The sequence below is a fragment of the Condylura cristata genome, unplaced genomic scaffold, assembly GCF_000260355.1.
Source record: "Condylura cristata isolate star-nosed mole 26May11 unplaced genomic scaffold, ConCri1.0 scaffold00021, whole genome shotgun sequence".
NCBI lineage: Eukaryota > Metazoa > Chordata > Mammalia > Eulipotyphla > Talpidae > Condylura > Condylura cristata.
Window position 1 is genome coordinate 38,339,277 of NW_004567122.1, and position 23,843 is coordinate 38,363,119.

Sequence of the window (23,843 nt, forward strand, 5' to 3'; positions counted from 1 at the left end):
GCCGGGTTAGAGGCCGGCTCCCCGCTTCGCGAAGGGTCAGGCCACTCGACCGGTTTTCCACCGGCTGCCAGCGGCCTGGTCTCTAACTCCGCGTCTCCCCCGTGGCTCTCCGGGGCCACGAGCCACTGCTTTGAAAGCTGCTTTAATACTCCGGGACGGCGGGAAGAGGGGGCGCCCCAGAACGTCGGGCTGTGGGACCGATCAGGAATCTGGGGATTGGCCTCCTGGCTTTTTCCCAGATGGGAGCAGCCAAGTCTGCCAGAAGCCAGGCCAAGCCCAGGGGAGAGAGAGCCCCACCCCATCACTCCCCAGTGCTGTCCCCCTCCATCCTCCACCCTTTCCAGCAATCTCAGTGGTCGGGGCACGGTTACTCCTGGTATGAGGTTTACTCTGACCCGCGTTATCTGTCATTTCCTAGCAGTGTGCCCTGGGGCTGGTTCTTTTCCTCATCTGTGAAATGGGGGAAATTATACTATCTGCCAGTAAAAGGAGGGAAGGGGAACAGTTGTACTTCAGGAAACGGTGGCATGTTTATATTCAACAAGTATTTATTGCATGTTTACTGTGAGTCAGGCACTGCGGTGATTGTTACACTTATTATCTCATTTAATTCTTCCATGTTACAGTTGTAACCACATTGTAGGAGGGAAACCGAGGCACAGCATGGTAAGGGGCACAGGTAGGAAGTGGTAGAGATCCGTATGACTCCCCTCCCCCCACCTGAGACTCAGTTGTAGGACTCTGTATGGTCTTGCTGCTGGCTGAGCTCACGGTTTCATTTTCAGGTGGAAGGATGAGATACCTGCCCTCAGTCCCCATGACCCTTACCCCCTGTGATGTTCCTCCTGCTTGGTACTGGTGGAGGGTGAGTGAGGTTGGGCCTGGCCTCTTTTTACTGTGGGCAACTGGAGAGGTGGGAAAGTCAGTGGGAGCCTGGGCCTGGAGTGCTGTGATGGTTCTAGTCTTGTTGGCTGAGTCCATGGCAGGAACACTTTCCCGGTGCTGGTGTACAGGGAGGAGCCCTTCTCCCTGGCTCTGGCTGGGGGCAGCTGGTGGCTTTGTCAGCAGGCCTCTCCCCAGCACCCAGGGGACTTCAGTCTTTCATGTCCTTTCAGACCAGGTCACTTTCAGATCAGCATGGGGCAGAGGTAGGGCCTCCAGGTGGAGCCCTTGGGGCCATGGAGACCTAAGGCCAAGAGACAGGTATCCTAGGTGGCCTCCAGTGTGGTTCATCTGCAGGGTCCTCACTGCTAATCTGACAGGCTGCGATAGGTGTCCCAGCCCCAAAGGGCCTGGCGGTCATGTGGGATGGGCTTTGAGGCAGTGCAGGGTTGTGGAATCCTAGTGGCAAATGCATGTTCTTGTGGTCTTGTGCTTGGGGCACAGTGTGCCCTCTCAGTGAAGACCCCAGGAATAACGTATGGGGTTGCCCAGGGTCCCGCTGGCTTTAACACCCAGGACTTTTGGTGGGGATACCACCTGGTGACTGCTGGTCAGGCTCTGGTTGGGGGCCTGAGTCATTTCTTTAAAAGTAGAAACCAAGTTTTTAGTTACTAGAAAGCATCTTAATGGAGTGGGCACAGGTAATGAAAGTTCTTAGGAGAGGCAGGTTTACACCTTACTCTCCTAACTGCTCCTAATAGGCATTTCCTGAGCTCTGGGAAGAGGGAGATCACCTGGGCTGAAGGCTTATTGTCAACTTGCAGGAACAAGAATGGAAATCCCCTGAAATTTGAGGGGACTCAGATAAATAGGTGTTTGAGTGGAGAGGAGAATGGTACCTTATCTTGGTGATCGCAACTGGAGAGGAAGCCCTTGGCGAATCAACAGGTCAGGGGCCGGGAGCCAGCAAGCAAGAAAAGATGGACAGTGAGACTATCGTCAAACAGGGAAGCGCAAGGAGCTGTTCTGCAATCCCAAATTTAGGATGTGGTCAGGAGTATGAAATCATAATCTGGGGATTGCCCTTGGGGGCAGCTGAGAAATTCTACATCCGAGGAACTCGAAAATAGGCTCTAGCCTTTCCAGCCAAGTGTGCTCTCTACCCTGTGCTTTGGACCTGTCTGACCCATCTTCCATATTCTGGGACCACAGTCAGGCCTGTAAGTCCCTAAAGACTGAGCTGGCTTCTGCTGGCTTGGAATTTGGTTTTCTGCTGGCTTGAAATATCCAGGCTGTTTGGAGGACTTGGACATTCTTTAGTGGAAATGGAACGCTAGAGTAATTTGTTAAATATGTATGGAAAATGTCTGTGGACAAGGGTGCTGGGGAACAGGATTGGGGTGAGGTGCTGCTGAATTCTCACTGGAGAGGCTGCTGATCTGAATCGGGGAAGGAGCAAGTGAGGTGAAGAGGCAGGATGTGATCAGCGATAGATGGGCTTTGTGGAGGGGAAAAGCTCCTCTGGTTGTTAACTTGACAGGGCTTCCTGGGGGAGGAAATGTTTGTGAGGATGCAGGCTGTGGGGAAGTGGGCAGGGGGAGATCAGATCAGGTCATGGATCGCTCGCCGTATCCTGCTCAGGAGTTGGGATTTTATTCCGTAGCAGGCAGAGAAGACAGAGGGTTGTAAGTAGCTCGTTGAGTCGATGCCTGTTACTGTGCCTTGTGCCAGGCTCCTTACAGATGCCCCATTGAGATCGCACAATACCCCTGTAAAGTAGCTGCTGTTACTGGAACCCCACCTCTGCCCCATTTTCAGATGGGGAAATGGAGGCTCAGAGGGGTCAAGTCACTTAGAGACTGAACTTGAACCCAGGCCAAATGGTCGAACGAACTCAGAGGAGATACTGATTGTGGTCCAGCAGAACACTGACCAAGCCCTGACTCAGAGTGTAGGACTGAGAAGTCAGAGCAGGCTGTAGGATTTTGTAGCCATCTTGGTGATCAGGATCCTGTTATCACAGCTGGCCTGGGGCTGGGGGAACGGCCCTCCGCAGTCAGTGCCTTGGCTGTCAAGTCCCTGTAGGCTTTCTGGGCAAAGGGCATGGTCTTACCCTGTGGGCTCCTGAGGCAGAGATAGCACCAGGGATCACAGGGAAGCTACCAGGGATGAGGTCCCTGGGGAGGCAGTGAGGTTCCATCACTGACGGTAGGCAGAGGCGCCAGAGAGTTGAGAAGGTGCAGAGGACACAGACAGGAGGGTCAGGCCTGGTGACCTCTTTCAGTTCCCTTTTCCCCCTAGAATCTCAACATTTGGGGTGGTATTCCACCTACTCTTCTGCCCGCTCTCATAGCCTTTTGGAGTGGCCGTGCCCTTCCCACACATCTGGGGCAGCCCTCTGCACACCCGGCTTGCAGTGTTCTGCCTGCCGGAGTCCTCGGCCCATGGAATACACTTAGTCCAGCCCTCCTTCAGGGGCCCCCTGGGATGTCGGGATCAGCTGCCAGAGCCTGGCTGTGCAGTGTGTGGTTGGTTTCACAGAGAACTGGAACCTTCTGCTTACGTTTTCAGTCTTTGAAATGGGTTCAGTGTCTCCTCATAGGAGAGGAAATAGACTTTGTCATGAATCAGGTTGACTTCAGCAGGGATTGGAGGAAAGGGCTGGTTGGTTTGAAAATGAGGAGTGGGAGGGTTGAGGAGTAGGGCAGAGAGGCAGGTTGTAGGTTTCTAGTCTCTGCGTGTGGGGCTGTTACGAAGCTCTGCTTATCAACATCAGCTTGAGCTGTGTGACTCAATGGATGAGCTGGAGGCCTATCTTGGATCTGGTGGCCTTAGGTCTGTCATCAAAGGGATCACGGAGGAGCCCCAAATTCTTAACTCCTGTTTTTATCCCTGCCTGTCTTATTTCTCCAGATTAGATTAGTCTCATTTCAAAATGCTATTTTTTTTTTTTTTTTTTTTGAGGACCAGATATGGGAGCGCCCAGCTCTGAGACTCTGGGACCCTATCTTTCACTCCCCTGCAACCTTCAAGCAGTACCAGCCTCTTCTTTCTCTCTCTTTGAGCCTGTCTTTCCTGCTCTAGTGTCACTTCTGGGCAGCACTCTTAATTCCTCAGAGCTGACTTTGCCTACTTCCTGCTTTGCTTTGCGTGTATAGGACCTCCTCGGGGCCTTTCACACACCTGTTTGTGAATTCTGGTTCTTCAAAGGGGAATCTCATCTTCAGACTGTCTGTTCCAGAGGCAGGGGCTCCATGTAGCCCATTTGCACCTGAGGTGGGGTGGGTGGCATTGACAGTCAGGAGTCCTGAGTTCAAATCCCAGTTCTGCCACCATCAGCAGTGGGAACTAGTGCAAGTGACCTAAATCTCTCCAGGTATAGGTTTCCTCCGCTACAAAATGGGGATAGTAATCGTCCTACTTTGCTAGGAAGGTTGAGCAGCTCTGAGTCTGACCCATTGTAAGAGGCTGTAAGCAGAATTTGTTCAGGAATATAATGGTTACTGTTGCTATTTATTTCAAGCCGAGCTGCCCTTTCGTAGGTGCTGGGAAAAGGTTTCTGGAGTTTGGGTTTCCAAACTTTGTCTGATGGCCTGAGAAGACTTGTTTAAGATGAGAGGCCAGGAGAGAGAGGGCAATTTGCATGGGGTGTGGGAGTTGCTCATCCAGGAAACTGTCACGATTTCCTCTTTGTCACACCTGTTTTTCCTCTTCTCTCCTCTCATTAGATTTAAAGTGCTGGGGCTCTGCTGGCCCAGCCTCTGGGCAGCCATGTTGAATTGGCTGGGCTGGTGGGTCCTGTGGCTGCCTTTAGGATGGGGCACCCACTTGTGTGCCCTGTGGACAGGTGCCAGGGAAGGGGAGAAGAGGGTCATAGTGAGGGACCCGGGCTAGGTCCCGCGCAGGTGACAGGACAACGGCAGAGACTGGCAGCCCAACTCTGGAGCCAGAGGGTCTGTGTTCAGATCTCTGCCAGCTCTCTTCCTGCTAGTGAGGCTTGGGGAATGCCGTTTGTTTCTCCATCTGCACAGAGTGGGTAATAATGTCCCCAACTCACATGTTTGGGAAGAGACTGCAGGGAAGAGGCTCAGTTCACCTTAGTGAAGGTGTTCTCTGTGGGTAATGTTTCTGCCACTGCTGATGGTGGCAGGGCTGACTACCCAGCAGCGGTAGGAGGTGGGCTGGATTTTTTGATCCCCCTTTTAGCAGATGTAGCACCTAAGGCTTAGTAAGGAGGTTACTCAGTCTGGAGAGTTGTTTCGGATTTGGGATTAGTCAGGGTCTGCTGTTTCTGAGGGGCTGTTCTGGCCAGACAGACAGACTTGTTATGGTAAGCACTGGAAATGAGGAAATATAATCTGAGTTGGCCAAGATGGACGGGACTGTGAAGCAGAATCCTGGAGCCCATGGGGTTGAGAGGGTGGGGGGACTCTGGCCCCTTCAGACCTGAAGTGGGGCTTCTCTTCCTAGAGTTTCTGGGGGTGGGGGTGGGGGGATGGCCTGTCTAGGCAGGCCTTGGGGGAGGGGCAGGGAGAGGGTGTTTGCCCTGGCTGATGGGTAGTGGCAGCCACCTCTGGTTCACACCGCCAGCCTTGCATGCCAGCCTTGCATACGTCGACCTGCCCAGGCGAGGCCAGCTGAGGAGAAACAAGTATTGTCATCATATGACATGTGCCGTGACTTCTGCCTGATGTCTAATCTTCTCATCCCAGCAGCCCCTGCTCTCCTTTTACAGGAGCATTAGCCTCACCTGCTCACCAGAGCCCTCTCTGATTCACCCGAGTTAAGTTAAGTTCTTAAAGTTGGTGTCTGGACAAACAATATTGGCCTTGCTTGGGAACGCTTTAGAAATACAAATTGTATAGCTTACCCCAGGCCCGCTGAATTGAAACTCTGTGTGTATGTGTTGGGAAGAGAATCTAGCAGACTTCTTTTTTTTTTTTTAAAGGATTTATTTATGCATACAGAACTGGAGTACAGGCCAGAGGTGCAGGGGATGAGAGCATTTGCCAGAGATAGTGGGGATCAGAATAGGCAGTTTGACTGAAATACACTGCTGAGGGGAGCAGTGGGCGAGACAGGAGAGGTCCGCTGAGCCCTATGGGTCACCTCCCTGGCCTGGGATCAAACTTGAGCTTCAGTGACTGCAGATAGCTTCATAGCGCTGCATTTTAACCTGTTGTGCCACCATGGAGGGCCCTAGCAGACTGTTTTTTTTTTTTTTAAAGATTTATTTATTTGTACATACAGAACTGGGGTACAGGCCAGAGGCTCAGGGGCGGTGAGAGGATTCACCAGAGACAGAGTGGGGAGCAGAACAGGCAGATCGATGAAGTACACTGCTGAGGGGAGCAGTGGGCGGGTCAGGAGAGGTCTGCCACGCCATGTGGTCACCTCCGGGGCAGGCGGGAATCGAACTCATGCGGAAGTGGCTTTAGTTTCTCAGTGCTGTGCTTTAACCCGCTGCGCCACCAGGGAGGGCCCCTAGCAGACTGTTTTAAGAAGCCCTCCCAGGTAATTCTGATGCATGCTGAAGTCTGAGAAATACTTACATAAGTACTTTAAAAAAAATGGAGGCCTGTCCTTGGGCTTTCCAAGGAGAATATGCTTTCAGCATCTGACACCCAGCAAATATGAGGGGCCCAGAGGAAAGCCCAGCGTCTCTGTACCCTGACTTCAAGGAGCCACCATCTGTAACATGTAAGAGCTTTCTTTTTCTTAAAGATTTACTTTATTTATTTATACAGAACTGGGGTACAGGCTAAAGGTGCAGGGGCAGTGAGAAGATTCACACAGGCAGAGCCGAGAACAGAACAGGCGGATGGATGAGGTACACTGCTGAGGGGAGCAGTGGGTGAGACAGGAGAGGTCTACCACACCATGTGGGTCAGCTCCCTGGCTGGGGATCGAACTTGTGCTGAGATGGCTGCGGTGAGCTTCACTACTGCTCTGTAACCGGTTTTGCTACCAGAGAGGGCCCGTAATAGCCTCTATCCCCAGGAAATAATGTGGGACACACTGAAAGGGCTCAGTAAAACCCCAACATGATTGTAGGAGACTGTGCTGGGGAGCTTGAAGACTGGGGAGCTTCTAAGACTCTGGGTGGCAAGGGTGGGTGCCAGGAATATGTCATCTGTTCCGGGGCTGAGGCCAAGGCTGAGGTTGGGCAGAAGCATGTGCTGGGGACCGGGTGTGTGTCATTCTGGTACAGCGCTGCCTGGGATCCCGACCACTGAGGGGTCACCAGCACAGTGGTTTTCAGGATCTCAGTATTTTAATGAGTAACTGCTGCCTGCTCCGTTTACTGAGCTGATCCGTGTGCTTGCTGGGCGCTTATGCAGCCATATCTGGAATAATTTTCAGAATAATCCTGTCAGGTATCATCGTTGCCCTCATTTTATAGATCCACATTAGCTATAATATGGTAGATCTGGAATTTTGTGGAATTAGATAGGAGTCCATTAGAAGCATTTGTATAGTGGGCACAGTTTAGCTTGTTTTCTAGAGAAGCAAACACATATATGTTCTCCAAATGAGTGAATCAGGCCTTTCTAGGGGTAGGATTGTGTTGGGGTGGTTAGACCTCAAGCCTCCAAGTTGGGGCCTGCACTGCAGACACGGCCCCTCTCCCTGCTCTGTGAGCCGGCTGTTTGAGTCTGGGAGGCTTGGCTGAGTTCACGGTTCCATGGCCGGCGTGGGAGAAACAGTGAGAGCATTAAGTGGGTCTCCCCTGGAGTTTGGAGGGAGTGAGGGAGCAAGAACAGAGGCCACAGGTGACCCAGCTGTTCTTTCTGCCTTAGTGTCTCCAGTGCTTTCCTGACCCTTTCACTCTTCAGTGGGAACCTGAGGCCCAGAGAGGAGCAGCTACTCACCCACACCAGGCCACATACCTACCTGGTTACATTTGGACCAGAACACTGAGCTCTTTCTGTCCTGACCAGAGATGTGTTCCTTTCTGAAATCTGTTCCTGCCCCATCTCCCATCTTGGACAGGCTGGGTAGCCCTCAGGGTGGCCTGGAGCAATGCTGGGGGCACACATGGGTGTGTCCTGGGGAGAAAGCTGCCAAGGAGGGGTGGGGTGGCTTCCAAGAGGAAGAACACCAAGAAGCCCAAGCCCAGACGGAAACCAAATGTATTTTCTAGGTCCTAAGAGGATATTTAGAACAATGGAAGTGGGATGGGGGAAGTTGGACTATAAAAAAGACTTCTTGATATCCTTAAACAAAAAAGTAGAATCTGTAGGCTTAACTTTTGTTTCTCTGAGGATGTTTATGTAACTTCCTGAAGCAGGACCCCACAGCTCCTTGAAGTTTGGCAGATGCTGTTGTTTATAGACTCAGGGCTTTGGAGCTGGGAAGAATTTGATTGGGAATCTCTCCATTTGACAGTTGGTGAAACTAAGGCTCTGGGAAGCATGGGAGGGACTGCCTGAGGGGTCACCACCAGGCTGCAGAAGATGTGGGCTAGACCCTGGGCTTCAGGGGCTTTGCAGGGGCTGTTGTCTTATGGCTTCCTGGGCGTGGGCTGGGTGGAGGCTGGGCAGGGCCTGTAGAGGCTCCCGTTGGGAATGCCTGAGAGCTGCTGGGGTGGGGGCAGGGCTGGGTCTGTCTGCAGTGAGGCGAGCACACTGGGTGGTGACTTGCTTTGTAGGGAGAGGGCTGGGATGGTGTCCCTGGTGATGCCACCCCCGCCCAGATGCTGGGGCCCAGCTGTGCGCCATGTGCCCAGCAGCTGGGACTATGAATCACTCCCAGTAGGTGCAGAGGCGAAGGCTGTTGTGTGTCTTGATTCATTAGGTTCTTCCAACCCTGGGGGTGACTAGGCCCTGAGCCCTGATTCATGTCTGGGGCTGTGTTTGGGCTCCAAGTTCACAGATAGGAGGGGACCTAGAGAGCTTGGGGGAGTTCCCTCTCTCTGAACCGTTTTCTTGGTTATCCCATGATCTTTACCCCATGTAGGGGTCTGTGGGCCCTGGAGCCAGGTGCAGCATTTCGCAGACTTTCTGTGCATTCTGTTTCTGCAGAGAGAATCTGTCAGTTCAACCAGGTTGTTCAACCAGAAGACTGGGTGACCATGGATGTGCTGACTGGGATGGGGTTGCGGGGGGGGGGGGGGTTGCATGTGTGCACTGAGACAGAGAGAGGACTCACAGTGCCGGGGTTCAGGAGTGGGCTCGAGCCGCCGTTGGTTTCAAGCCAGCTCACCCCTCACCAGCTGCGTGACTGGGTGGGTGCCTGTGTCTGTGCCTCAGTTCCCATCTACAGAATGGGAATAACAAGAATGACTCTGGTATTACTGACTTTAACCATGCCAAGGACTTAACACACTGCCCGATACCAAGCAATCATTTGGTAAAGTTTGCTGCTCTTATTATTAGTTCCAGTTTTGCTGCTAATTTCCTGTGTGATCCTGTTAAGTACCTTATCTTCGAATCTTGCTGTCCATACTTGAGAGCCTCAGGGCAAGGTTGGAGAACTAGGGTGGGCCGGAGAGGGAGGGAGGGGGAACCTTCTGTGACTCCAGGGTTCCCTGGCCCTGGCCTTCTCTGCTCAAGGCCTTCCCTGCTCCTTGCGGGGGAGGGGGGGCTGAGGGCTGGGGGGTGGGGGTTGGGGGGGCTTTGTCCTGAGGCAGGTTATGTAACTGGCTGGGCCTAGCCAGGCAGGACTGGATTCTCAACCATGTTTTTTTTTTTTTTTTTCCTTCCTCCATTGTCTCTTTTTCTCCCTTCCCCATGGAGCTGTTGCATTAGCTGACCAGTTCTGCAGGCTCCAGGGATGAAACTGAACCCTTGCTGTTCTGTGCTGATTGATGCAGTCCTGAGGTTTGGTTGGCCAGGCAGCCCCTCCTCCTGACACCTGGGGACATGCTTGCTTTGGGGACAAAGACCAGGACTCTTTTGGGGACTGGAAGGCTCCTGGGGGGTGGTGGTGGTTATAAACCCCCCCCCCCATCTCCTTGTAGCACAGCACCAATGCCTCTTTTTCCAGGAAGTCTTCCCCGATACCTCAGCTGCAGGGAAGCCATCCTCTGCTGAGCTCCACAAAGATTCTTCTGTCCCTTTTAAAGAAACTCCCTGAGGGATCAGGGGTTAAAGCCAGCACTATGGAGCTCTCTGTAGCCACTGCAACACAAGACTGATCCCCTGCCAGGGAGTTGACCCACATGGCGCAGCAGACCACTCCTGACCCGCCTGCTGCTCCCATCAGCAGTGTGCTTCATCAGTCGGCCTGTTCTGCTCCCCGCTCTGTCTCTGGTGAATCCACTTGCCCCTCACAACTCTTGTATGCACTTCTAGTATGCATAAACAAATAAAAATAAATCTTAAAAAAAAAATAACAAAGGTCTCAAACTGGCAGGCCATATCTGTCCTGTGGGCAGACTTTGTTTGTCCCAGGCCAAATACTAGCTAATGGCCAAGAGGACATTTTACGTAAAATAAGTAAATAGAACAAAGCACCTAACTCCTGGCTTTAACTCAAATATGAGATGCTCAGAAGACCTTGAGCCCACATTCTCCAGTGACCGCTCTTCGAGACAAGGCCTGTTCTAGCCACTTTGCCCCATCCCCGCCAGCACCTTCACACTCTGACCATCTTTCTGGCTCCTTGGGCATCTGAGCGCCCAACTCCGCCCTGAGGGTATGGACTCCCTTCTCCCCAGCCACTTAATGTGATGCCTTGCCTGTCTTGGTTGTGGGATTTTGAGGGTAAGAGTAGAGTGTGGACTGATCTCTGTCCCTCAAAGCGTCTGTCCATCAAAGCATGTGGTCAGACTCAGGTCCATGCACACGGGGGAGCATAACTAGTGCTTTTGCTAGGAACAGGGCTGCACAGTGATGTGCCCCATCTCTGTGAAGGTTAATAGAGGCCTCCCGGTTTGCCTGCCCTCAGGGCCTGGAACCCTTCTCTCCAGTAAACCAGGACTGCTGTGCTGCTGACCCACATACCTTCTTTTTTTTTTTTTTTTAAAGATTTATTTATTCATACAGAACTGGGGTACAGGCCAGAGATGCGGAGGGTGAGAGGATTCACCAGGGACAGAGTGGGGAACAGAACAGGCAGATCGACGAAGTACACTGCTGAGGGGAGCAGCGGGCGGGTCAGGAGAGGTCTGCCGCACCATATGGATCTCCTCCGGGACAGGCGGGGATCCAACTCATGCTGAAGTGGATTTAGCTTCTCAGTGCTGTGCTTTAATCCTCTGAGCATTAAAGCACATGTGGGAGGGCCCCACATGCCTTCTTAAGCAGCAGGTACGTAGTCCACGTGCATGGCCCAAAGTGTAACCTAGGAGAGGAACATTTAACTGACCACTCTCTAGGGGCCTGGAGGAGTTTTCTGAGGAGTCAGGGATCAGCCTTCAGAGTATGCAGTCCAGAGCTGAATCTTGGGAGAACATGGGAGAGGGGCAAGGTAGGAATCTCCTTCTTTGGGCCTTTCTCGCTCTGTTCTCTCCCTAGAGTTCATGCTTTATCTATGAACTCCTTTGTCCAGCTGCCTGTCCATCCAAGGTTTATTTCACTCTTTTAATTGAAATCCTTACTATTCCTTGACCCAGCTAAGATGTCTCCTTCTGAAGAAGTCATAGCTGGGAGGATGCAATTATTTTGGGTACAAGAAAAGTCCAGAAGCTTATAAAAAGATGCATCTGACCCTCATTTTTGGGTTCCTCAGATTGGCCCCAGAAGATTCAGACCATGGGTCTGTGGATGTGCCTTTTTTTTTTAAGATTTATTTATTTATGAATATAAGAACTGGGATACAGGCCAGAGGTGCAGAGGATTCACCAGAGACAGTGGGGAGGGGAACAGGCAGATCCACTGAAATACACTGTTGAGGGGAGCAGAGGGCAGGATAGGAGAGGTCTGCCATGCCATGTGGGTCCCCTCCCTGCCCGGGGATTGAACTCTCACTGCTGTGCTTGCAAACAGCTCCACAGCACTATGCTTTAACCTATTGCTCCACCAGGGGGGGCCCTCAATGGACATATTTTGGGGACATGGAGTCCAAGCTGGGAGAGAGGATGCCTGGATGACAGCAATGCTGTGCGACATCAGTATGCCCCTTTCCCTCTCTGGACTTTTGCCCTCCGTGCAACAACTGCTGGGCTCTTCCTGGTGATTTTGACATCTGTGAGCCATCCTTGGAGATGATAACTGGAGATGGTACGAGTCCCAGGGATTGGAGCAGAGGAGCTTCCAGTTCTGTCTTTACCTAGGCTAGGTGCAGAGCTGCTTCATTTCCTTAGTAGTAAATAGCTGAGGAGAGGAACACCTTGATGCCAGGAAAGGAAGCAGGCTGAGAGCCAGGGCAGGGCTGTACCCCAGTGTCACGCCCCACAAAGAAGGCTTATTCCCAAATAGGTTGGAGGACTGTCTTGGGGGGTGGGCGGTGGCCTGGCCACAGGCTGAGAGGCTCCCCGTGTGTGGGGCTGTGGCAGGCAGTCTGGCACTTCAAGTATAGGTGCAGAAAGCCATTCACAGATGGGCAGACTGAGCTATATAGGAGGGGGCCCTCTGACAGTTGCACGAGTGTGCCTGGACAGCAGGCCCTGGCCCCCAGGTTTCCAGAGCCCTGGCCAGGCAATGCGCCTCTGTCCCCACCTCCTGCTACTGAGCCAGCGCCAGATCACCCAGCTTGGACAATTGGGTGATTGTGACGACCTCGAGCCTAGGGCCTGGAATAGTGCAGCCACCGTTGTCACAGCCACCCTGGAGGCATGAAACCGGTTGGGTGTGCAAATTACCCCTTAGACATCCTCCATTCCACTTTTTTATTTTTCCTTGTCTCTAATGGGCCAGCTGCCTCTGTGCCCGTTTCCGCCTGGCACTGGCCACCATGCTCTTTATTCTGAGAACAAAGCTTCCTTCTGATGGTTCTCCTGCTGACAACAGGAAAAGGGCAGGCATGGTGTGGGCTCCCCCTCCACCTCCTCTCGCTGAGGGCACGGGTCAGCGGCAGGACCCTGCCGCACTGGCTGCTGGGAGGGCAGCGGCAAACCGACCCATGTTCCTGGCGCTGGAGCCACAGAGGCTCCACTGTTGGACCCAGCATGCCCTCCGTGACTGAAAGGCCGGGGTGAGGTGTCAGAGAGGGACAGATGCAGAGGCCTGTCCGGGTCCAAGGGGCAGGCAGGGGGTGTGACTGGTAGCTGTTCACGTGACAGTCCTCATGTTTCAGCTCACACAGGTGGCATGTTGTCCCCTTACCTGAACCTTTGCACATCACCTGACACAACAGAGCCCCTCCCACACATCACACTTTCTACCCTCAACCGGCTTTATTTTTCTCTCAGGCACCCTCTGGTGGAGCCCATGTGGTTCCAGTGGCAGGAACATGGGTCGCCGTCCAGGTAACCCTTCCTCTGGGGGGCTGCAGGAACCCAAAGGTGTGCCCGAAGGAGGATGGCAGCATCTCCTCAGCCAGCACATCTTTATGAAGTATCTGCTGTCGCTGTCTTCCAGCTCTGGAATGGTGCGGACCTAGTCCCTGTTCTGGACTTGGGGCTGATGTTCTGGCAGTGGGGCGGAACCAGCAAACCAACATGTGCCTGTCCGATACTAGCGATTTGTCATATGGTGGGAAATGCCTGAGAGAAAATAAAGCCAGTTGAGGGTGGAAAGTGTGATGTAAGGAGGGGCTGTGTCAGGTGACGGTGCAAAGTTTCAGGTAAGGGGACAGCAGATCCAGGGATGGGGTGGGAGCTGCTACATGTGTGGGGAAGAACATTCCAGGCACATGGAACCGCCACTCAGGCCTCGAGGAAGGCAGCGATGATGGGAGAAGCTGAGGAGCAGTAGGGGGCTCCGTGCCTAGGGTAGATAGAGAGCACAGGCTGGCGGTGGTAGAAGACAGGCGAGGGGGAGTGCGGGCAGGGAGGGAGGGAGGGGGTGCCTCCCTGGAAGGCCTGCTGCCCTCTGGGAGGACTGTTTAGTCTGGTGAAAGGGGAAGCACTGGAGGGCTGACCTGCATTTGAGAGGGATCAGGTGGGTTTCCTTAGGGGAGAAGGATGAGGAGTGGATTAAGATTGACTGAGAGAACACTTAGTGTGGGCACCGCACCCCAGGATTTGGCTCGCTTATGCAGGATGGAGTAGTGGATGGAGTAGGGGTGTGGGGTGCAAGAGAAAGAGTGTCTACAGCAGGATTCTAGCCAGAGGGAAGACAGGGTTGCCAGTGTACCAAGGCAGGGGAATCTGCTGGACTAGCAGGTTTGGGGAGAGATGGGGATTCCAGGTCAGATGTGTTAGGTTGGAGCTTACAATGGGGGAGGGGCTACATGGGTGGAGATGGGTCCTGGGCCAACCTGGTCTTGTTCTTGAAGGGGCAATTCCTGTAGGGGCTATAAGAGGGTTCCCTGAGGGCCCCTAAACTCTAAGGGTCTACCCTGTAAGAATAAGACTTTCCTGGGGCCTTCCTGTTCTTTTCATGCAGCAAACCTCCTCCTGCTTTTCCCTTCCTCTGGACAGAGCCAAAGGCAGAGTCTGAGGATTCTTGTGGTGGTGGGCTGGCCTTCTGCTCCCATGCCTCTAGAGTAGGGCTCAGGGATACCTTCAGGGGATGCCAGAGGTCTCAGAATTTGTCCTGGCTCTGAGCCTTGGTTCCCCCTGTCCAGAGAAGTGCTGAGGTCGCCCCAGGCTTCTGAGTGTGGCAGGGAGCACTTGTGGAAGCCATAGAGGACAGTGGTCAAGGACTGTGAGTAGGACTCTTGGGCTCTGAGGTCATGGGCTATGACAACCTCTTGAGCTTTAGTCTCTCATCTGTAAAAACGGGTCAGTCACAGTAACCGTGTCACAGGGTTAACCATGAGGGTTAAATGAGAAAGTGTGTGAGAAGCACTTGACAAAGGCCCTGTCACATGCTACACTCAGTTAGTCACAGCAGCCTCGAGGCAGGTTAGGTTGAGTGTCTCTGCCGGGTGGGCGGTGGGAGCCACAGGAGGGTATTGCGCAGGAGCAGGGTAGGTGTGTGGCTGAGGGGGTAGCTGTGAGTGTGGAAACTTGGGCTGAGTCCTCTTGGGAAGTCGTGGAACCTCTTACCACTGCCCAGAATAAGAACTGAGAGCAAGTACTGGTGGGCCCCCAGCTGAGGGTCTTGGGTGGGCAGCCTCTGCCTTATACAGGTCTTGGGTCATTTTCCCTAACGCCTCCCATAGGTCCCCTTGTCTCCCCTTCCCAGGGATTGACCATAGTAGGGAATGTCAGTGAGAGACTTTGGGGGTGAGTGACGGTTGTGCTCAGGGCTCTGGAGAGGGCTGGCAGGGTCAGAACAGCCTGGAGTGGCATTCCACTGGGCACTTAGATATGCCCATCCAGGCTGGTGCAGCCTGTGCTAGTGGAGCCATAGAGAGGTTGACAATGGGAGGCATGTGGCCCCCACACACCCACAACTCAGTGGTGCCCAGGCATGCCAGCCGAGTCCTGTGTTTTTGCAAGCCTGTTTTCCAGTAGTTGAGCCTTGCCAGGACAGCCAAGGACATTTCAGAGTCCCCCAGGGCTGGCAGCCAGGCTGTCACCAAGCATTGCTTGTTTTCCCAGGGTCCAAGGGTTTTTAGGGATGGAGGAGGCTCTGGAGGTTTTCCAGGGACTTTTCTTAACAGCTGGGTAAATTGAGATCCCGAGCTAGCAAGGCACTTGACCAAGGTCTTGCAAGGCCGCCTCCTTCCTATCCGTCACCTCCCTTTGTTCCCGTGTCCCTAGCTCAGACGCCTGGCCTCCTGCCCGGACGTCTGTAATAACCGCTGTCGTGTGGTCTCTCTAAGAGTTTTGTTTGTCCTCCTATTATCATAATCTCGCTATAACCTGCCAAACACACACACTCTGCGTGTGTCTGGTCTCCTTGCCCCTCTAGACAGGGCAACGCAGTGCGGAGGGTGAGCTCAGCCCCAGGAGGCAGATAAACCTCAGTTTGAGCCCCAGCTCAGGGCGCTTAGAGCTCGGAGGCTTGGGACCAGATACTCTACATTTCCGAGCCTCACAGTCTGTGCTTTTCATACAGCAGCAGTACTGAATTTGCAAGGCCGTGGTGATGATTGAATGAGGTAATACGTGAAGTGCTAGGTGTGATACCTGCCTGTGGTGAGCTCAGTCACTGGCCTTATGAAGGCTCTCCAGTGCTGGCTGAGCTGTGAGACGGAGCCAGGCCCAGAAAGCAGAAGATCCAACTGTCAAGGTCATTCTCAAACCCTGTCTGTCTCACTGGGTGCTTTTGGGGAAGTCACTCCCCTGGAGACTCCACTTCCTTCCATTTGGGGAGGGGAAATAAATCCTTGCTCTGTTCTAACCATGTGATGTCAAAGTAATGTCTGTGGAAAAAATTTCACATCTGCATAATGATTTAAAAATGGCAAGGCGGTAGCTGTGGAGTAATGATGGCGATGGCAGGAGGGTGCTGTAGCCACGGTGGTGGACAGCTGGCTTGCGTGGAGGCCGGGCAGCCTGCAAAGCCTCAGCGCCCACGCGGCTTCCCCTCCAGCCTGCCTGCCCCAGCCACCACCAGCCGCCTTTCACATCAGCCCCAGCCGGGAGGATGTGGGAAGCGCAAAGATTCAGTGGCATCTGCTGGCCTGTGGGTTTTGGGTTATCTGTGGCTAATGCCATGGAATGTGAGAATTAAAGTCAGATGCCAGTTGGAATCTCAGCTAAGGGTTTCCCGACTAGGTGCTTGAGCAAACTGCCTGGCCGGAGCCTCAGTTTCCACATTGTGGTGGGGGTGTCAAACACTTATTAGCAAAGGGCCCCACACAGTTACGTAGAGTGCTAGTATAATGTGCTTTCCCCTGCAGAATCATCTAGCTTAGGTGGGCCTGTGGGGCCTTCTGGTACCATGTGATTGCATAGGTGGAAAAGTCAAGGAAGGCCCAGAAAGGAGCAGGCACTTGCCTGGGGCCACTGAACAGGCTAGTGCAAGGCTGGGCTGGAGTGAGGCCAGTGAAGCCCCTCGATGTCACTCTAAGGAGCAGCGCTTGGGTGCTGCCGGGAGGGCAGCTTGCTGTCCGTGCCGTGCAGGTGCAGGCCCCGAGAGCATGTGTCTCCGTACCATCTGTGCCTGCTGCCTCACCTACCTCCCCAGCCACGGCCTCAGATCACAGCTCTAGTCCCTTGACCCCGGGAGTTGGTCCCTGAGCCTTTAAACTTTGGGAACACCTGCGAGGCACCTTCTGGACTCTCACCAAGCTCCCAGACCTCTTTTGAAGGAGTCGCTGGTAAGTGGGCTGCTCAGGGCTCTTTGCTCCATGTCACTGCTCTTCTTGTGTTCTAGAGAAAGTGAGGCCCTCTCACCCCGCCCCCACCAGCTGCACCCCATGGAGGCATGTTGAGCCCTTCACCACCACAGGCTCCTGTGGTGTTGACAAGACCCAGCGAGTCTTGAGGGACATTTTCCTGAGCGCCATCATGAAGCCTCCCTAGTTGCAGCAGGCCTGGTGGTGTGCTGACCAGGCCCATGGGAAATGAGGGTGCTTCTGTGGCTCCAGTTGCCTCGAAGCCTCCCTGCCTCTGCTCTGATCTCAGGAGCCTTTCCCCAGCAGCCTGGTAGGGGCGTCCATCTGGACAGATCTCACTGGGCCCATTGGCTGGGCCTCAGGAGACTTGTGGAGTCAGCTGAGGTGGCTAATCCCAGTGGAAGGTCCTGGAATCTGCCCCAGCTGGAGGGACCCTAGACCACCCTTGTGGTATGTGAGGCGCCTGGCACCACTACCCGGTCTCCTTCCTAAGCTTCACAGATATAAACACAGCTGTTTTTCTTTTTTCCTTTGCTGCTTCCAGAGACTGAAATTCTGATATTAGCAGGTGACCTTGTGCTCCCTGAGGTGTCCTCTTAAAAGACACAGACCCTGTAGTTTGCACTCTAATGTTTGCTGCTGAAGGGCGGACACAGGCTGCCTGGCCTGGCCTCCAGTGTGGCTGGCCCCAGCAGCCACTCCCCTTGGGGCTCTATAGGGCCCTTTTCAGCATTAGCACCTCAGCGCTGTCTGGCGCTGACCCCTACACTTGCCACGCTGCTAGGCACCCTCCTGGGAGTGGGAAGGGCCTGGCAGCGGGGTGATGGTGGGTTGGGGCCAAAACCAATGTCAAAGAGACCAGCTGGCCCCAGTGGAGAGTATCAGATTTTCCTGGTCTCAGGACAGATGGGGAAACTGAGATCTGGAGAGGGCAGGGCCCAGATTCAGATCATAGAGGGAGTCAGGTAGAGCCAGAGACCGTCACCCTTGCTGCCAGTGTGGGCTCCTTTCACACCTCGCTGCTTCCTTTCTAGAGAGGGGCCAGAGGAAGTGCAAGAAAGAGGGACATAATTTCTCCTCTAGAGTGGAAGCAAGTCCAGATCCGGGGCTCCCTGCCCACTGTGGGAATCCCTGAGTGTGGGGCAGAGGCCCTGTGGAGGCACTTCTGAGGTAGGGACCGGTGGCCTCTGGCAAGGGACTTGGTGGTTGCTGGGGGGTGAGGGTGGGGGTGGAGGCTTCTGGGAAGGTGGTTGGTGGCTCAGGGTGTCCCGGGGCCACCCCCTCCTTTCCCTCGGGAGGGGATTGGGAGACAGCAATGCCATTTGTCCTGGCTCTGGGATTAGGTGTGGCTATGTGAGTGAGGTGTGGAGCTATTGACTGGGCATGAAGCAGAGCTGAGCAGCTGCTGTCCGGAGCTCTGGTAGGTCTTGTCATCTTCTCCCCAGCCTCACCCCCTCTGACTGTGGGCCTAGCCCCCCGCATATCCCCAGCCCGTCCCCTGCCTGCTGATTGCACAGTGTGTGCGTGTTCATACTGCACAGGAGGGGCAGGCACAGGGGCTGGGGCCGGCCTCACACTGGGTTCTGCCCCTTTCAAGAGCAGCAGCAGTTTCCTCCAAGTGTCCCCACTCCTCGGCTGCTCTGCAGGTTTCCAATGCCGAGGCCGGAGGACATGGTGGCAGCTGAGAGAGGAAGGGAGGGCTCGGTTTCTCTTGGGCTTCTCCTGACAGCTTGGAGGGTTGGCAGAGCCACCCGAAGCCAACCTGTCTGAGAGTTAAAGGATGACCACGGCACTGTGGGGAGCTGGATGAAGAGTGAGGCCCCAGGGTGTTCGGAGTTTACCTTTTTGGCTTCAGTCCACAGTCTAGACTGTGGGAGTCATGACTGGTCAGAATCACAGGGCCCAGGGAGAGAGCTGCTTTTGGGGGGGGGGGTGCTGATCCTCACCACCCTGAATTTGTGAGGAATGTGGTATCTGCCCAGGGAAAGCCCACTGGCAGCCTTCGTTAAACTCTCAAGGGCCACTGACCCCAGCAAGTCACAAACTCCGTGGTAGTCCACCTCTGCTGTGCAGGACAGAGCAGCTCCCAGGGGCAGGTTTCCACCACAGGCACTTGGGAAGCCCGTGGAGCAGCTGGCATAATGACGGGTACACCAGGCAGGCTCACCTGCATTTTGTTTCTGCAACCGGTAGATGGAAGTCCCCTTGCTATGACTGCAGTTCAGGTCTGGAGAACTGGGGTGAACATGTGGGGACTTAGGGGCTGAGGTGAACCTGCATTACCCAGCTCATTGGCAGGGTGCAGGCAGGGGGAAGTTCAGGGCATGGTGAACTTCTTTGTGCCACTGGGAATAATTGACAAAAGCCTGAGATTGTGCTTGGGAGATGCTTTGTGCAGTATGTTGCTTGCAGCAGACCTTTGAGGTGCGTGTGTTCACCACTATCCTCAGAGTTGGCCTGTTAGCAAGATCTGCTTCCTCCCCTCTCTCCCTCAGTGTGGACCTCTTGAGTCAGGGAAGGTGAGGATGCTCCTGCCGAGGTCCCTTCCTGGGGATGAAGGCTTTCCCACTTCTAGAGAAGCTGGGTCATCCTGGTTTAGGGAGTCTGGGGTGGGTTACTTGCAGGAAGCTTCTCTGGTTTAATCTGGCTCAGGATGATGCGGCAATAGGACTTCATAGGGGCTGTAAGTTGGTGTTCCAAGGTGGGCTGGCATGGGGGTCAGTCTAGCTCTACCTCTGCTCAGCTGTGTGACCTTGAGTCACTTGCTTACCTTCTCTGAGCCTCCATTTCCTCCTCTGTACAGTGCACGTCAGTGACGCTGCTTCTCAGTGTGTGAGGGTTGGATGTTATAAGTCAGGAAAAGCTGTCAGCATGGGCCTGGTGTGGGGCTGGTGAGAGACCACGAGTTTGGTCAGTGCTAGCTGCTGTCAGCGTGGGGGTTACGGTATGTACAAGGAGATACCATTACATTCCTCTTGGGGACCTGTGATCTGAACCTAAGAAAAGTAATTGCAGGTGGGTTTGACTGTCACAGACAGATTTGAGGGTTGGGTGGCTCATGGCTAATGAATAAAGCAGTGGGTGACGGGCCTGCTCACCTCGATCTGCCTCAGGAGCTTCAGTGAGGTAGAAGGGGAGCTTGGCCTTGAGACCCGAGGGCAGCTGTCCCTGACCTGCCCAGCTTTCTGTCTGCCGCACCCCCCAAGCTGTCTTGTTTGTTTGCTCAGTAAACCCTTTCATCAGAGCTTCTGCAAAGGTGAACTTTTACCTCTCAGGCCCAGCTGGAAGAGACAAGTTCTCGGCAAGTGGGGTCTGGGCTTCTGAGGTTTCCTTTTGGGCACTCTGGCCAGTAAACCCAGAACAAAACCCGCGTTGAGAGCCTGAGAGTGAACCTGTGCTTTATGCTTTGTTTGCTAGTTGATGGAGAGATGGTTTGTGGGTCTGTTTCCAAGAAGGATGGTTAGAGGCTGTGTTTGATGGGAAAGCACATATAAAATGGGGGAAAACACCTGAGGAGGGGGGAGGAGGAGGGAGGTGCAGAGCGCAGGTGCGGGTGTGTCTCACTCACCTGGGCGGATTCTGAGGGAGTCTGTGGCTGAGGGATGCTGAGCCTGGCAGCTCTGGGCCGAGACAGTGACAGCCATTCGTCACAGGGCACAGTCCTCAGTGTCCTCACCTGTGAATTGAGGGCACTGCAGGTGATGGTGCTGTGCGAGCGTTGCGTGACAACATGTGCTCCGGGCAGGTCATGTCTCGTGCTTGGAGTCACGAGCCTTAGCTGTGGGAGACTGCTGTGCTTTGGACCGCTGTTCTGAAGTCGTGGACTAGGGCAGTGATGTCTGGCAGCACGTCTGGCATGGTGTGGTGGTGCGGGGGCAGGAGAGCTCATCTCCACTTGAAGGCCATGGCTTAGAGAACCCAACTCTGGGCTGAGGCTGGGCATGGAGGGGGATGTGGGGCCCTCCCTGGTGGCACAGTGGGTTAAATCACAGCACTGCGAAGCTCTCTGCGGCCACTGTAGCACAAGTTCAATCCCCAGCCAGGGAGCTGACCCTCATGGCGCAGCAGACCTCTCCTAACCGGCCTGCTGCTCCCCTCAGCGGTGGATTTTAGTAGATCTGCGTGTTTTGTTCCCCACTCTGTCTCTGGTGAGTCCTTTCACCCCTCCCCCCCACCTCAGGCCTGTATCCCCCCAGTTCTGTATGCATAAATAAGTAAATCTTTTTTTTAAAAAACGGAGGAGGATGTGTAGGTTTTAAGGGACAAGAAAGGGGCTGAGGTTGGTGGGGGAGGGGCAGGCCTGGGGCACCCTTCCCACCCTCCCACGTTTTTCTTCTGTGTCTCAGTGTCTCCTGTGCTCACTGCAGGGTGGACGGAGAGCTCCGAGGCCCTAAGACTGCGTTGGATTGCTGATAGTCTTTGGTGGCAGTGCTGGACACTGGGGTGACTGATGGGCAGGTTGGCCCTGGGCCAGGCGGCTCTGCAGGAGCTGTGGGGGCTGGGGCAGGCGGCACATTCCAGTAGAGGAGGGGATTTGCTTCTTGTCTCGGCTCCCGGGGGTGTAATTGTGCTGGAGAAACTCCCGCACAGCTGGGAAGCAAATGTGGAGGCTTTTCTTCTCAGCTCTGTACATGGTGGGTGGGGCTGGCTGGCTCAGCCTGTGGCTGTGGGGTGTGGCTGGGTAGTGGGTGGTGGCGCGATTGTGCTGGGGGTGTGACAGGCTGGGAGGGGCTGGGTCAGCTGTGGGGAGAGGCCTTGGGATCGCTGGTAGGCCACCAGAGTCTGGCCTGCAGCCACTACCCTCCCCAAGGCTGGCTCCCACACTTTGGAGCCTGCTTACGGGGCTCCTCCTGCCCTTCCTTTCAGCTCCCTGAACCCCCAGGTGGCAGTGACGACGCCATGTGTACATGTCCGCACCCTGCATGTTTGCCTGCGCTTTGGGGTGTGTGTGTGTGTGTGTGTGTGTGTGTGTGTGTGTGTGTTTGTCATTGTCAGGAGTCACCTCGGCAGGAGATAAATTCTGGGCTGGGGGACCATTGCTTCAGGGGCCTTCCTTGATTCATCCATCCAGAGATAGCGTCACACCAGAGACTTAGAACCTTTGTGCCCAGAGGCCAATATCTTCAGTGTCTGCTGTTGTACTTGGTGCCCAGTGGTCTCAAGTGAGGGAGCAGGGGACGGGCCTTCTGCTGTCCCGTGGGGCTCCCATACCTAGTGTCCCTCCTTCTCACCTTGGGTTTGATGTGTGGCGTTGGGCCGGTTCCTCCCTGAGCCTTAGTTTCCGGATCTGTTAAATGGGTAATCACTCACCTGTGCCTAGTTCTGAGATCATCTCTGCTTTTCTTGGTAGCAGTCTTGCAAGAGTGGCATAAACCCTAGGAAAACTGAAGCTCATACAGAGTTTGCTCCCAGTTCGCAAGGCCAGTGGGCAAGGGAGCCCAGCCTCACGCCCAGGCAGGCTGGGTCCAGTCTGAGCCTGGAAATGCCATGGTGAAGTGGCACAGTGCCAGAGGCCAGCTGCTGCGCGTCGCATCCTAGGCACCTAGTGTACGCTGGCTGGGTTATAGGGTGCACTGCACTGTGAAAGGCTCAGAGACACAGCGCCATCTCCAGGCCTCGGGGCTCGCTCCTTGAGCCAGCTGTCCATGCAGGATGCAACCCGGCCCTCCCTGGTTCTCCCCTCTAGGCAGCCTGATCACCCTGTAACCTCCTCTAGAGCAGATTGTGGGGGAGCACCCAGAGCATGTTGGAGTTGGAGGTGGGGTAGGGAGTGACTTTCAGCTCCAGAGTGGTGGCCACAGTTACTGTGGTATTTCCCGAAAGTGCAGCGTTGCCATGGCATCTCCATGACAACCAGAGCATCTCATTCATTATCCCTAGCACCTTGGCAGGGAAAGCTGGGCCTAGGGCTGGGAGTGCGCAGTGGGAGCCTGGCTGAAGGCTGAAGTTTCTGTGGCTGCAGCCCCCTCGTGCTCTCCCCACCCTGGACGAGGCTCACATGCAGGCTCTAGAGCACCTCCCTCTTTGGAGCCTGGGCTCAAACTTCAGCTTTGCCACTGACTAGCTGTGTGATTTTGGGCAAGTGACTTAACTTCTCTGAGTCTCATTTCCTCAACTGTAAAGGTGAATAATGATACGTTGTAAGATATCTACAAGTGAGATGAGTAAGGTTTCTTACTTGATAGCATCATCAGGCTCTTGGTAAATGCTGAATACACAGTAGCGGTAAAAAAAATAACAATGATGCCAGTTATAGTGGTGTTATTGTTGTTATCTTTATTACAGAAATGCTTGGGTTCCATAGAAGAATCAAAGACCAGATTTGGTCAGGAAGGAAACCCGTTTAAATCAACGGGTTACTGTGTTACTGTGTTACTGTGGCAGGTCACTGCACTGCGGGGTCTCAGTCTCCTCATCTGTAAGTCGGAAATAATTAACAGCTGCTCTTCATTTCTGTCCTGAGTTCCCATGCCTGGGGAGAGTGAAGGATGTTTCTTTGAGGAGCCAGACTTGTCTCTGCCCTTCAGGGCTCCCATGAGCAGGAGGAATGGAAAGGGGCACTGAGGAGGGCCTCTGTGCCAGGCGCCTGACAGCACAGTCAGTCCTGGTCCTGACTGGGGAGGCTGCAGGCTGCCAGCCATGCAGAGGCCTGCCAGGACCCATGTGCTCAGGAGCACCGAGGACCTGCCCAGCAGGAGGTCAAGTGAAGGCAGTGAGCTGCCCAGGGACACTGTGAACTG

The 23,843-nt window shown here is 54.3% G+C and overlaps 1 protein-coding gene across 3 annotated transcripts in view; it reads left to right on the top strand.

Annotated features, from left to right (window-relative positions):
* The window catches only part of NDST1 (N-deacetylase/N-sulfotransferase (heparan glucosaminyl) 1), a 57,099-nt gene that overhangs the window by 933 nt on the left and 32,323 nt on the right, over window positions 1–23,843 (top strand). Inside the window, exon 1 of one of the 3 annotated variants that reach the window (XM_012727933.1) lies at window positions 18,225–18,273. The exons of 1 other annotated variant lie outside the window; for it this stretch is intronic. The gene's annotated coding sequence lies outside the window, so the exon portion shown is untranslated. Of the gene's footprint in view, window positions 1–18,224; window positions 18,274–23,484; window positions 23,522–23,843 lie in introns of those variants that run through there. One more of the 3 variants, XM_012727932.1, reaches the window with a different exon arrangement.